The sequence below is a fragment of the Cervus canadensis genome, chromosome 15 (assembly GCF_019320065.1).
Source record: "Cervus canadensis isolate Bull #8, Minnesota chromosome 15, ASM1932006v1, whole genome shotgun sequence".
In the NCBI taxonomy this organism is placed as follows: domain Eukaryota; kingdom Metazoa; phylum Chordata; class Mammalia; order Artiodactyla; family Cervidae; genus Cervus; species Cervus canadensis.
In genome coordinates this window covers 8054349-8068813 of record NC_057400.1, presented here as the reverse complement: position 1 = coordinate 8068813, position 14465 = coordinate 8054349, and positions in this window count along the sequence as shown.

Sequence of the window (14465 nt, the reverse complement as noted above, 5' to 3'; positions counted from 1 at the left end):
ACGCACCCCCAGAAAAGTGCCCCCAAGCAGCCTCTGTCAGCAAGATCATCAGGGGTCCTGCATGAGGGGTCCCATCCTGAGGTTTTTGTCTCATAAACGGCCTCAGGGTAACTGCCCACCTGTTTGGTCATCAAGTTGTCCAAGGAGTGTGTTCTACAGTGTGGCCACCAGATGGAGATCTTGGGATGATCTTTCCCAAGGAGATAATGAAGACAAGGGCGATCTCCTTCAAAAGGCCCCATGCACGCCCTGCTATACGCAGTGACCCCATCCCAGCAGCAGGCCACCGCCAACCCACACCTCTGCCGGAGACTCCTGGACACTCACGGGCAAGTCTGGGCCAGTCTCTTGTGGGGTCACTGCTCCTTCCCCCTGGGTCCTGGCCCTCACAAGGTTCTGTCTGTGCCCTCCCAGAGTCTGTTTCCCCAGTCCTGTGAACGTTCTGGAGGCTCTATGGTGGGTTAATGGTGACCTCCTCCAAGAGGGCTTCTGCCATGCCCAGGTCGACTGCACCCAGAGCCCCTGTCCCCACAGCAGTCCACTGCCGACCCATACATCCTCAGGAGACACCCAGACACAGTTCTGTCTCAGTCTCTGTGGGGTCTCTGGGTCCTGGTGCTCACATAGTTCATTTGAGCCCTCTGAGCATCTCTGGCGGGTATGGGGTTTGATTCTAAATGTGATTTCACTCCTCCTACTGTCTTGCTGGGGCTTTTGCTTTGCCCTTGGATATGGGGTATCTCCTCAAAGATGCTCCAGCACCATGCAGCCACAGAACCACGAGTTGAGTCTCCAAAGACCAGCAGGACACAATGACTGTTTTTTTGTTTGTTTTTTTAATTATTTGTTTATTTGACTATGTTGGGTCTTAGTTGTGGCACAGATGACAATGTGGCACATATTATCTTCATTATCTTCATCACCTCCACCATAGTTTGGTCTCAGGTCAAACAACAGGGAGGGAACACAGCCCCGCCCATCAACAGGAAATTGTATTAAAGATTTACTGAGCATGGCCCCACCCATCAGAACAAGACCCAGTTTCCCCCTCAGTCAGTCTCTGCCATCAGGAAGCTTCCATAAGCCTCTTATCCTTCTCCATCAGAGGGCAGACAGAATGAAAACCACAATCACAGAAAACTAACCAAACTGATCACATGGACCACAGCCTTGTCTAAAATTCAATGAAACTCTGAGCCATGCCGTGTAGGGCCACCCAAGATGGACAGGTCATGGTGGAGAGTTCTGAAAAAATGTGGTCCACTGGAGAAGGGAATAGCAAACCACTTCAGTATTCTTGCCTTGAGAACTCCATGAACAGTATGAAAAGGCAAAAGGATAGGACACTGAAAGATGAACTCCCCAGATTGGTAGGTGTCCAATATGCTACTGGAGATCAGTAGAGAAATAATTCCAGAAAGAATGAAGAAACAGAGCAAAACAACAAAAACAATACCCAGTTGTGGATGTGACTGGTTATGGAAGTTAAGTCTGATGCTGTAAAGAGCAATAGTGCATAGGAACCTGGAATGTTACGTCCACGAATCAAGGGAAATTGGAAGTGGTCAAACAGGAGATGGCAAGAGTGAACATTGACATTTTAGGAATCTGCGAACTAAAATGGACTGGAATGGGTGAATTTAATTCAGATGACCATTATATCTACTACTGTGAGCAAGAATCTCTTAGCAGAAATGGAGTAGACATCATAGTCAACAAAAGAGTCCAAAATGCAGTACTTGGATGCAATCTCAAAAACAACAGAATGATCTCTGTTCGTTTCCAAGGCAAACCATTCAATATCATGGTAATCCAAGTCTATGCCCCAACCAGTAATGCTGAAGAAGCTGAAGTTGAAGGGTTCTGTGAAGACCTACAAGACCTTCTAGAACTAACACCCAAAAAAGATGTCCTTTTCATCATAGGGGGCTGGAATGCAAAAGTAGGGAGTCAAGAGATACCTGGAGTAACAGGCAAATTTGGCCTTGGAGTACAGAATGAAGCAGGGCAAAGGCTAATAGAGTTTTGCCAAGAAAATGCACTGGTCATAGCAAGCACCCTCTTCCAACAACACAAGAGAAGACTCTACACACGGACATCATCAGATGGTCAACACCGAAATCAGGCTGATTATATTCTTGGCAGCCAAAGATGGAGAAGCTTTACACAGTCAGCAAAAACAAGACAGAGCTGACGGTGGCTCAGATCGTGAACTCCTTATTGCCAAATACAGACTGAAATTGAAGAAAGTAGAGAAAACCACTAGTCCATTCAGGTATGACCTAAATCAAATTCCTTACAATTAAGCAGTGTAAGTGACAAATAGGTTCAAAGAATTAGATCTGATAGACAGAGTGCCTGAAGAACTATAGATGGAGGTCCATGACATTGTACAGGAAACAGTAGTCAAGACCATCCCCAAGAAAAAGAAATGCAAAAAGGCAAAATGTTGTCTGAGGAGGCCTTACAAATAGCTGAGAAAAGAAGAGAAGTGAAAGGCAAAGGAGAAAAGGAAAGATATTCCCATTTGAATGCAGAGTTCCAAAGAATAGCAAGGAGAGATAAGAAAGCCTTCTTCAGTGACCAGTGCAAAGAAATAGAGGAAAACAATAGAATGGGAAAGACTAGAGATGTCTTCAAGAAAATTAGAGATACCAAGGGAACATTTCATGCAAAGATGAGTTTGATAAAGGACAGAAACAGTATGGACCTAACAGAAGCAGTAGATATTAAGAAGTGGTGGCAAGAATATACAGAAGAACTATACAAAAAAAATCTTCATGACCCAGATAACCATGATGGGGTGATCAGTCATGCTGGAATGCAAAGTCAAGTGGGCCTCAGGAAGCATCACTATGAACAAAGCTAGTGGAGGTGATGGAATTCCAGTTAAGCTATTTCAAATCCTAAAAGATGATGATGTGAAAGTGCTGCACTCGATATGACAGCAAATTTAGGAAACTCAATAATGGCCACAGGACCGGAAAAGATCAGTTTTCATTCCAATCCCAAAGAAAGGCAATGCCAAAGAATGCTCAAACTACCACGCAATTATACTCATCTCACACACTAGCAAAGCCACGCTCAAAATTCTCCAAGCCAGGCTTCAACAGAATGTGAGCCGAGAATTCCAGATGTTCAAGCTGGATTTAGAAAAGGCAGAGGAACCAGAGATCAAATGGCCAAAATCTGTTGGATCATTGAAACAGCAAGAGAGTTCCAGAAAAACATCTACTTGTGCTTTATTGACTATGCTAAAGCCTTTGACTGTGTGGATCACAACAAACTGTGGAAAATTCTGAAAGAGATGGGAATATCAGACCACCTGACCTGCCTCCTGAGAAATCTGTATGCAGGTCAAGAAGCAACAGTTAGAACTGGACATGGAACAACAGAGTGGTTCCAAATTGGGAAAGGAGTATGTCAAGGCTTTATGTTATCACCTTGCTTATTTAATTTACATACAGAGTACATCATGAGAAATGCTGGACAGAATGAAGCATAAGCTGGAATCAAGATTGCTAGGAGAAATATCAATAACCTCAGATGTGCAGATGACACCACTCTTATGGCAGAAAGAGAAGGACTAAAGAGCCTCTTGATGAAAATGAAAGAAGAGAGTGAAAAAGTTGGCTTAAAACTTAACATTCAGAAATCTCATATCATGGCATCTGGTCCCATCACTTCTTAACAAATAGATGGGGAAACAATGGAACCAGTAAAAGACTTTATTTTGGGGGGCTCCAAAATCACTGTGGATGGTGACTGCAGCCATGAAATTAAAAGATGCTTGCTCCTTGGAAGAAAAGTTATGATCAACCTGAACAACATATTAAAAAACAGAGACATTACTTTGCCAATAAAGGTCCATCTAGTCAAAGCTATGGTTTTTCCAGTAGTCATGTATGGATGTGAGAGTTGGACTATAAAGAAAGCTGAGCACCGAAGAATTAATGCTTTTGAACTGTGGTGTTGCAGAAGACTCTTGAGAGCCCCTTGGACTGCAAGGAGATCCAACCAGTCCATCCTAAAGGAAATCAGTCCTGAATATTCATTGGAAGAACCGATGCTGACGCTGAAATGGAAACTCCAATCCTTTGGCCACCTGACGCAGAGTTGACTCATTTGAAAAGACGGTGCTGGGAAAGATTGAAGACAGGAAGAGAAGGGGATGACAGAGGATGAGATGGTTGGATGGCATCACTGACTCAATGGACATGAGTTTGAGTAAGCTCTGGGAGCTGGTGATGGACAGGGAGGCCTGGTATGCTGCAGTCCACGGGGTCACAAAGAGCCAGACACGACTGAGCGACTGAACTGAACTTCCCAAGGAGGACTTGTACCTGGGTGGACCAGTCTTCCCAGAGGGTGGCTTTTGTTCCACTGCCCTAAGTGCCTATAGCCTTCAGGAAGCAGGAATTTAGAGGAGGGAGGCACGGATTGGAGAAAGGATTCAATATGTACTGCTTGCTTAGCAAGTATAGGACACTTACAGCCCTGATCCTTCTCAAACAAACTGAGATTCAGCCTCCCTGTTAGCAGTGATGATCCTGAAGGGTTATTGCGCTCCACCATTAGAAAAATGCATCCTTAAAGACTGAGAACACGTGATGGGAAACGGGGAGGTGTGCAGATGGAGGAGCTACTTGATGGGGCTGCCGGAACTCATGCCTGATACCCTGCACACATTATCTCCTTTTATCATCTCAGCGCCCCAAGCTGGGGGCCTTTAGAGAGAGACTCGGTAACCAGGCAACGTCACACCGCTGACCTGAGTCCCATCCTCCCCACCACCCAAGAAGGGTCTCTTGTTTACCATCAACATGCGGGAGTTCCCCACCTGTAACCCAGGGAAGCGGATTGACTGCTGGTCACAAAGAATCGGACATGACTGATTAACAACCTTCACACTACATGTGGGGGACCATGTAATTCACTGCCTAAAGCAGGACACTTTGGAGAGTGAAAACGGACAGCAGATGGACAGTAGCTGGGACCACAGACACTAATCTGACATGAGGTCACTGTAGCTAAATTACTTTCCTCTCTAATGCCCTGAGCTTCTGAGTCCAAGCAGAACTCTTGTTTTTAAAGCTTTCATGACATTTGTGCGATCATTCAGTACACAGTGCAGCCCCAATGGGAAAGCTGAGGGAAGAAAGTGGGTCAGAAATCCCAGGCCTTGGGATTCTGCCTGCAGCCAAGGTGGGACAGGTTGCCTTCCTCAGTGAGAGCAGGCAGGTAGAAACTGGGCGCATGCAGGAGAGACTGAGCTAAAGGAAAGGAGTCTTGTTTTGATAGCTCTTACCTGGACAGCTCTTACCTGTGTTACTTTGATACGTGTGTGTCGTGTGTGTATATAACAACCGTGATCGTGCTGCTGATTGTGAAAGTGTTTGGCTTATCGGTTCGGCCAGAATGTGACGCTGGAACCGAAGCTTGCAAATGCCCCTCCTTCGCCAGCAGGCGCGATGCTGCGCTTCGCCAGTAGAGGGCGCGGGAGGAGCGCTGCCGGGCGAAGGGCTTCCTGGTCGCTGGCGCGGGGCTTGTTTCTCGCTCCTGCGGTGTAGGTGTGCGGGGCACCCCTGGAGCCTCCTTCACCCTCCTGAGCATGACTTTCTGGTGAGTTCTGCAGGCAACTCATCCGACTTCCAGTGACTTCAAGAGCACTTCGTTGGGGTGGTGGGGTGGCTTCCCGGAAGCTTTCTGGCAAGTCCCTCTAGTGCCACAGTCGGTTTTCCAAACAATTCAACCCCTTTCCTTCCAGGCCCCTTCTGCAAAGCTTTATTGTCTCTCAGGGGACAGTTTCCTGCTTGCCTGTCACCTCGGCAAACTTCACCATCCAGTAGGCCAAGCGCCCACCCTCTCCAGCAAGATCTGAGTCTCAGACTAGTGTGTTAGGGGTTAGTTAGTTTTTTCTGGGGTGCTCTGCCTCAGCCCTAGGGCAGTACCTGCTTCCTGTCTGTATCAGCCAGTCCCGGATTCTTTATAGCTCTCCTCTTAGTAGTCGATGCCAGTTACTACATCCCCCAGTTACTAGTCAATAATTCTTTACTTGACGAATTCCCTTTTTAATATACTGTGTAGTTTGGGTCTCCTGTCTATGCCAGTGATGGTTTTTTTGTCTTTCAGCATCTATCTGCTCTTGATATTTTTTGTGTCTTTGTCCTGATTATCAGTGGACTTGTTTGTAAAAATACAGGAAATGAATTATTTCACTCCACCAAGGACAGGAACCATGAGTGAGTGTGCCGAGTGGTTTCAGATGAGGGACACTAACAGTGCCTAGAACTGAATAAGGCGTAGCACCTCCAAAAATCAATTCTTCCTATGCTTTCAAGTCCCCTGTATTTAAAACACCATGTTGATTATGCCACTTTTCATTAAGAGGTGGACAAGTTACCCTCCGCCTCTCTAGGCTTCAGGATTTCCTTGAGAGTGTAGAACAAGGTGTTTTCTATACCATGCAGCTGTGAGGGTCTTACATTCCGTGACTGAACGCATGCTACAGAATCTTCTATGCTTTCTTATCTTACATAGATGTAGAATCTGGCATTCAAGGCTAGGTGTTTCTTTGCCTAGTGAAAGCATCATTTCCAATAAAGGTGTGGCCACTTCCTTGTACACTGTTGCCCTATTGCACATTATTGCAACAAATATGCAACCAACAAAACTTTGTTATTTACCCATTAGTGAGAATGAGTGCAGAAAAATCGTCTGAGCCAATCCTCAGCTTTGTGGAGGAGATGATATAGGTCCAGATGATTAACTGACTTTCTTAGGGCTCCACAATTGGTTGTAACAAAGCCAGGACCAGCTCCCAGGTTGCTTGGGTTCCAGTTCAGTTCCTTGCATCATATTGCTCCTGTTTAGTCGCGAAGTCATGTCCGACTCTTTGCGACCCCATGGACTGAAGCCCGCCAGGCTCCTCTGTCCATGGGATTTCGCAGGCAAGAATATGGAGTGGGTTGCCATTTCCTTCTCCAAGGGATCTTCCTGACCCAGGGATCAAACCTACATCTCCTGTGTCTCCTTCATTGGCAGGAGGATTCTTTACCACTGAGCCACCTGGGAAGCCCGTTCCCTATAAATTAGTCCAACAAATTTCATCTATCTAATATAGCCTGCTTCTGTACCATCTTTTAAATTCCCTACTAGTTCTTTTCTTGAAATTATGTTTGGATGGCAATAGGAAGACAAGCTACTGTATTCCTGTGAGTAGAAGTGAGGGGTGGCAGTCATGTATAGGAGAAAAATATAACGGGATACTGAAGGGGAGGGTAAGGGAATTCTGAAGTCAAAGTTTGCTGTTGGTAAACTGTAAAACAGTTCTTTAAACCACCATATTTTAAGGATGCCTTTATTAAGGCAGATCTCTCATCAACTTTTTGCAGTAAGCAGGCTCTTCATTTATTTGTGTGACTGAATCCAGTGGTTTTCATCTCAGGGCACCTTGGCTTCCCAAAGGACATGTAACAATGTCTGGAGACATTTTTTATTGTCATGACTAGGGACGGAGAATAGTACTGGAATTTAGTGGGCAGAGGACAAGGATGCTGCTAAATATCCCGAAATGCACAGGACAGCCCCCTAACAAAGAATGACCTGATCCAAAGTGTTAGTAGTGCCAAGGCTGAGAAATCTGGATCTACTCAAACATGTTTCTTAACAACATTGACTCACAGTGCCGATAGTAACCAACCTAATGTGGGTGAGATAGTGTCTCACCGTGGTTTTCATTTACATTCTCCTAATGATTCGTGATGGCCAACATTTTTTCACATGCTTGTTTGGCCATTTGTATAGCTTCTCTGGAGAAATGTCTGTTCAAGTCCGTTTGCCCATTTTTAAATCAGGCTGTTCGTTTATTTTTGTTTTTGTTCTTTATGTATTCTGGATATTAAATCCTTACCAGCTGTATTATTTGCAGATGTTTTCTTCCAGCTTATACGCTGCCTCTTCATTCGGGTAGTTGCGTCCTTTAATGCGCAGCTTTACGTTGTCATGCTGTTGTTGTCCAGTCGCTCAGCCGTGTCCAAGTCTGTGCAGCCCCATGGACGGCAGCCCGCCAGGCCTCCCTGTCCTTCACCAGCTCGCAGGGTTTACGCAAACTCATGTCCGTCGAGTCGGTGATGCCATCCCCATCTCATCTTCTGTCGTCCCTTTCACTTCCTGCCTTCAGTCTTTCCCAGCTTCAGGGTCTTTTCCCATGAGTCAGCTCTTCACATCAGGTGGCCAAAGGATTGGAGCTTCAGCTTCAGCATCAGTCCCTCCAATGAACACCCAGGACTGATCTCCTTTAGGATGGACTGGTTGGATCTCCTTGCAGTCCAAGGGACTCTCAAGAGTCTTCTCCAACACCACAGTTCAAAAGCATCAATTCTTTGGTGCTCAACCTTCTTTATGGTCCAGTTCTCACATCCATACATGACTACTGGAAAAACCATAGCTTTGACTACATGGACCTTTGTTGGCAAAGTGATGGCTCTGCTTTTTAATATGCTGTCTAGGTTTGTCATAGCTTTTCTTCCAAGAAGCAGACATCTTTTAATTTTATGGCTGCTGTCACCGTCCAAAGTGATTTTGGAGCCCAAGAAAATAAAGTCTGTCACTGTTTCCATTTTATCCCCATCCATTTGCCTGTACTTTTGGTGTAATATCCAAGAAATCATTGTTGAATTCAATGTCATGAAGTCTTTCCTCTGTTTTTTTTCTCAGAATGTTGTAGCTTTAGCTCTTACTTAGGTCTTTGATCCATTTTGAGTTAATTATTGTATTAATATGTAGTATAAGCTAAAAGTTCAGCTTCATTCTTCTGCATGTGAATGTAGTATTCCCAGATCCAATTATTAAAAAGACTCTCCTTTCCCTATTGAATAGTCATGGCACCTTGTTGAAAATCATTTGACCATATATGTGAGAATTTATTTCTGGGCTCTCTCATCTATTCTGTTGTCTATATGCCCTTCTTTCTGCTGGTATAATACTGTTTTGATTATTGTAGTTTTATAGAGTTTTTAAATTAGGGAGTATGACACCTCCAAATTTACTTTTTGTTTTCAAGGTTGTTTTAGCCACTTGAGGTCCTTTAAGAGTCTAGATGAATTTTAGAATGAATTTTTGTATTTCTGCCAAAAATGCCATTAGGTTTTTTTTTAAGGATTGCATTGATTCAATGAATTGCTTTGAGTACTTTGGACATTTTAATGATATTAAGTCTTCAAATCCATGAACACAGAAAGTCTTTCTGTTTATTTGTGTCTTCTTCAGTTTCTTTGATGAGTATTTTTTAGTGTTCAGTGTATATATCTTTCACCTCCATGATTAAGTTTACTCCTAAGTATTTTGCTGTTTCTTGATGCTATTGTAAATGAAGTTATTTTATTTCCTTTTAAGATTGTCCATTGTCAGTGTACAGAAATGCAACTGATTTCTGCATGTTAATTTTGTATTCTATAACTTTGCTGAATTCATTTATTAGTTCTAACAGATTTTTTGTGTGTGGAATTTTAAGTATTTTCTGCATATAAAGTCATATCATCTGCCACCAGGGATAGTTTTTCTTCTTCTATTTGGATGTATTTTATTTCTTTTTTTTTTTTCCTCCTTGTCTAATTGCTCTGGCTAGAACTTTCATTCCTATGTTAAATAGAAGTGACAGAAGCAGGCATTCTTGTCTTAATGCTGATGTTTAGAGGAAAAGTTTTCAATCATTTGCCACTGAGTCTGATGTGAGTTGTGGACTTTTTGTATATGGTCATTATTATGCTGAGATACTTTCTTCCATTCTTAGTTTGTTGAACGTTTTTTTTTCTTATCATGGAAAGGTGTTGAATATTGTGAAATGTTTTTTCTGCATCAATTGAGATGAATTTTCTCTCTTTTTCTTAGCCAGTCTAGCTAAAAGTTTCTCAATTTTGTTAATCTTTTCAAAGAACAAACTCGGTTTCACTGATTTTTGTCTATTGCTTTTTTTTATAGGGGAACCATTACTATTTTGTGTTTTTTCTTTTTTCAAATGCAAATTTTTTATTTGTTCTTTTCTTTTTTAAATGTGTTTATTTTTATTTGGAGGATAGTTGCTTTACAATGTTGAGCTGAATAAGCTCATAGGTATACACTTGTCCCTTCCCTCTTGAACCTTCCTCCCACCCCCCACCCCATCTCTCCCCTCTAGGTTGTCAGAGCATCAATTTGAGCTCCCTGCATCATATATCAAATTCCCACTGGCTATCTCTTTTACATATGGTAATATATGTATTTCAATGCCACTCTTTCAGTTCATTTATCTAGATAAATAGTCCGTATACATGTGTTAATGTATGATATTTGTTTTTCTTTTTCTGACTTACTTCACTCTGTATAACAGGCTCTAGGTTCACCCACATCACTAGAATTGACTCAAATTCATTCCTTGTTATGGCTGAGTAATATTCCATTGTATATATGCACCGCAGCTTCTTTATCCATTCACCTATGAATGTACATCTAGGTTGCTTCCATGTCCTTGCTATTATAAGTACTACTGCAGTGAACTTTGGGGTACATATGTCTTTTAGAATTGTGATTTTCTCAGAGTATATACCCAATAGTGGGATATCTGGGTCTTATGGTAGTTTTATTCCTAGTTTTTAAAGAAATCTCCATAGTGTTCTTGACAGTGGCCGTATCAATTTACATGAGTTCATTATCAGTAGGTGCTAAGGCTGAAAAACTGTAATGTAGAAAGAATTCAAGATCTACCACAATCTGAACTATAATAAAGCAAACATGTGAGACATTGAGAAGAGCATGTGACCCAGGAGGGAGACTAGGGGAATTGCCCGTTCCCCAGCCGCCACAGTTGCTGGTAGCACTCCAAGTTTCTATTTTCACTCTGTACATAACTTAGCAATAATCTCCGTCTTCCCTAGGGTAAATTGAGTGAGTCTCTGATAGTTCTAACACAGAGATTTCATGTATACTATGATCTCAATTAAGACACATAAAAATGCATTTATTTGGCTGTGCTGAGTCTTCGTTGTGTGTGGGCTTTTGTCTAGGTGTGGCCAGCAGGGGCTTCTCTCCAGTGGCAGTGCATGAGCTTCTCACTGCAGTGGCTTCTCTTGTTGCGGAGCACGTGCTTGTTGTGGGCATGCAAGCGTCAGTAGTTGCAGCACATGTGCTCAGTAGTTGCGGCTCATGGGCTCTAGGGCACAGGCTCAATCGTTGTGGCAGGCAGGCATAGTTGCTCCGTGGCATGTGGGACCTTCCTGGACTAAGGATCAAACCTGTGTTTCCTGCATTGGCAGGTGAATTCTTTACCACCGAGCTACCAGGGAAGCCCCTTCAGTTGAAACACATATTTTTAAAATTTAGTTGCGTTAAAGGCCAGAAGAGAAAACCCCAGGCTGTTAACAGTGGGTATTTCTATGGTGATGGTATAACTGGCAATATTCATTTCTTGTTACATGCTATTATGTAGTTTCCAAATATGTGCAATGTGTGTATTGCTGTTATAATCTGTTAACAAAACTGTAAACCTATCTACATACGGAGCTCTGTGTCCTTGCTCTAGGACACAGATTATCAGTCTCTTTGTCTTCAAGGAATCGACGCTTAAAAATCAGCCACAGCATTGACATATATACACTACCATGGCTCAGCTGGTAAAGAATCTGCCTGCAACGTGGGAGACCTGGGTTCGACCCTGAGATGGGAAGAGCCACTGGAGAAGATGAAGGCTACCCACTCCAGTATTCTGGCCTGGAGAATTCCATGGACTATATAGTCCATGGGGTTCCAAAGAGTCGGGCACAGCTGAGCGACTTTCACTTTCATGTGTAAAATAGATAGTGAACAGAACTGCTATTTAGCACAGGAGCTCAGCTAGGCGCTCTGTGATGACCTCGAGGGCTGGTGGGATGGAGGAAGTGGGAGGGAGACTCAAGAGGGAGGGTTTGTATGTATTGCTGTTGTTGTTTAGTAGCTAAGTTGTGTCCAACTCTTTTGTGACCACATGGACTGTAGCCCACCAGGCTCCTCTGTTCATTGGTTTCTCAGGCAAGAATCCTGGAGTGGGTTGCCATTTCCTCCTCTAGGGGATCTTCCTGACCCAGGGGTCAAACCCATGTCTACTGCGTTGGCAGGAGGATTCTTTACTGTTGAGTCGTCAGGAAAGCCTGGTTACATGTTTACTTAGAGCTGATTGGCGTTGTTGTACAGCTGAAACAGCATTAAAAATCAACTATACTCTAATTAAAAACTAAATTAAAAAACAGCCACATAGCCATGATCAAAATGACTTGGGATGGATTCTGGCAAGATAATTGTAAAAGCATAGTTTTAAAATTTATGTAAGTCCCTCACTATGGTATATATGGCCACCAGGATAGCAAAATTAAAAACCTGTGAACAATATCTGTAACAAAACTGAGTGAAAAGATACGCTTACAAGCTTGGAAATACGAGTGGGAGGGAGATAAGTCACCAACAGCTATAAGATCTGTCTGATATCAGCGTCTATGCAAAATGAAGAAAAGGGGCCTCTGATGGCCCTAAGGACAGATGCCCTAAGGACCGCAGGTGCTCACTGGAAAACAGAGTGGACCAGTCTGCGAATGGCAGCGTCAACTGGAAGGGGTTCTGCAGAATCCATTATGTGGAAAAGCACAGAGACGTCATGAGGCCTGAAAGTACTGGCGTAGTGTGGGTCCTGTGAGCTTATGAAAAGTAAATGCAGAATGGCTTCCAGGAGAGACCGCTACCCTGAGAAGAAATTGCTGAGGGTGGAGTTGAAACTGAGCGAGACAGGGACCCTGGAGGCCTGGGAAAGAAAAGATCCAAGGGGAAGGAAGTGCAGGAGGCGGATGTCACATGGTAGAAACTACATTTGTGACTGCTTCACAAAAACATCTTACATTCTTAAGGAAGCTCACATTGTGGAAAGCTGGCCCACTCACACTCCTGAAAGTACAAGAAATATTACCTCCCCTAAAAGTGAACAATAGAAAATTGAATTGCCAAAGAAAATAAACAAAGTCAACATAAGAAGAGGGGAAAAAGGAACAGAATAATGTCCCTACACAAATGATAAAAGCAGGCCAAAAAGGCATGCTCATAAACGGTGTGAAATTATACCCTAGTATTCCAAGTGACCTAAAGTCATTTTTAAAGTAATAAAGGAACACATAAAAATGAATTGAGAAAGCTCAGAAATGAGGTTGCTAAAGAAAAGGAAGTTTTGAAAAGAGAGATTAAATTCAGAAAATAATTAGAACTAAAATGGAAAGCATTGTAAATGAAAACTGAACCAAAATGAACACAGACATGATCAATGACAATGGACAGTGCCTTGAGAAAAATAGAAGATGGAACTTAGACATTTTACATGTAAAGGAGAAACAAGGAAATATTTTTTAAAGAGTATTCAGGGAAAAAATTATAGCTATAGAAGATATGGAAAGAAGATCCAATCTATGTATAAGAGGCATTCACAAAGGAGACCAAAGCAATGGAACAGAACAAATATTGTAATCTATTATATAAAATAAAGAACATTCTTGAATTTAAAGAAAAACCAAAAGTTTGAAACATGTTGAAAGGACACATCACATACCTAGGAAAACTGACCCAGAATGTCACACTGGGACATAGTCTAATAAAATGACTGAACTTTATTGGAAAAAAAATCCAACAAATCAATCAATTAAATCCAAAATCAATTAAAAAATAAATAAATTTTTAAAAAGAAACAGAGGACTCTATTATGTTAGAGTTCATAATTGTTGTTTTTGTTAATCAGGTACCTGTACGACTCTTGTGACCATGGACTATAGCCCGCCAGGCTCCTCTGTCCACAGGGTTTCCCAGGCAAGAATACCTGAGTGTGTTGCCGTTTCCTTCTCCATGGGACTTTCCCAACCCAGGAATTGAACCTGAGACTCCAGCATTGCAGGCGGATTCTTCACCACTGAACCACCAGGGAACGCAAAGTTCATAATGCTGGTACCCAATTATACCTCAGCCATGTTTACAAAGCAGAAGCCCCTGGAGATAAAAGGAAAAGTATAGATGTACATTATGTAATACCATAAGGACTTTAATATATCACTTTCAGTATGAGAAAGATCAAGTGTACAAAAGATTGGTAAGGATATAGAAGAATTATACAACATAACCAATGAGATGAATCTAAAGATCGATATCAAACTCTGAAACCTGGTAATAGAAACTACACATCTAACCTTCACAATAACTGACCATGTATTGGGACTCAAAGAAAACCTCAATATATTCCAGTAAATGAAAACTATATAAAACCAATATTCTTTGATCATAATTCAATAAAACTAGAAACTGATAGCACATAAAGGCCTTTACACTTGGAAATCAGAAAAGAAAAACAACTTGTCCTTAAATAATTGTTGAGTCAAAGAAGAAATATAAAATTGTAGAATTTCTTTAAAATAATGATAATGAAAATG